The sequence below is a fragment of the Varanus komodoensis genome, unplaced genomic scaffold (assembly GCF_004798865.1).
Source record: "Varanus komodoensis strain SLA01 unplaced genomic scaffold, ASM479886v1 scaffold113, whole genome shotgun sequence".
Taxonomy (NCBI): domain Eukaryota; kingdom Metazoa; phylum Chordata; class Lepidosauria; order Squamata; family Varanidae; genus Varanus; species Varanus komodoensis.
In genome coordinates, this window is record NW_025335325.1 from 857,514 (window position 1) to 858,677 (window position 1,164).

Consider the following 1,164-nt stretch of genomic DNA (forward strand, 5'->3'; position numbering starts at 1 on the left):
CTTTTCAATGTTGCTTTCCTTGGTCCATGAAATCACATTACAAGCACAAAAATCAACAGTGTTTTTTCCCAAATTGTGCCTGAGTTCATATCAGTCCTGAATGATGCAAAATGTGTAAATTCTGATCAACAAATATTCTGATCAACTGGAATCCTGTCTCCAGTTCTGGGCACCAAGATTTTAAAAAGATGCAGGTAAATTAGAAAGGGTCCAGCGGAGGGTGACAAAAAAGATCCAGAGTTTGGAAGCCCTGCCCTGTGAGGAGACCAGGAAAACTGGGCATGTTCAGCCTTGAGAGGAGAAGCCTGAGGGGGGACATGAAATCCCTCTAGAACAGGGATCTTTAAACTTTTTGAACAGGGGGCCAGTTGAAAGGTGCCAGTAATGGGTGTGGGCCGTCAAGGCAGGGTGGGCGGGGGACGCGCGTCCATGCACAGCGAGGCAGGAGCAAGCATGCTCAGAGATCGTTTTCTCCGAGCGAGTCCAAAATGATCTCGTGTGCATGCTGGCGCCTCATCACGCAGGCGCACATACACACACGGCAAGTCCAAAACCTCTATGGCGGGTCAGATAAATGGGCATAGCAGGCTGGATCCAGCCCGCGGGCCATAGTTTGAGGACCCATGCTCTAGAAGTATCTTAAAGGCTGTCCCAAAGAGGAAGATCAAGATCTCTTCTTGCTGATTCTAGAGTATAGGACACAGAATAATCTGCTCAAGTTGCGACAACCCAGATTCAGGCTGGACATCAGGAGAAGCTTCCTGACTGTCAGAGCAATACGACAGTGGAACCAGCTGCCCAGAGAGGTGGTGGGCTCCCCCACACTGGGGACATTCAAAAGAAACTGGGCAACACTCTGAGTGGGATGGTGTGAACTGGTGTCCTGCAGCAGCAGGGGGTTGGACTTGATGGCCTTCACGGCCCCTTGCCACTCCACTATTCCATGATCCTGGGGGATTGGACTTGATGGCCTCCATGGCCCCTCCCAATTCACTATTCTGGGATTCTGGCTTTTGCCTCTGGCCTCTTGGCAGAGCGGCAGAGCAGCAGAGGCAGAGGCTGGGAGAGAGGCTGAGTGGCCAGGGGACTGGTGAAGGCAAGGGTGGGGCTGGGCAGGGGAGCAGGGCAGGAGCAGCGGAGAGGAGGGGGCGGGGCCAGAGGGGC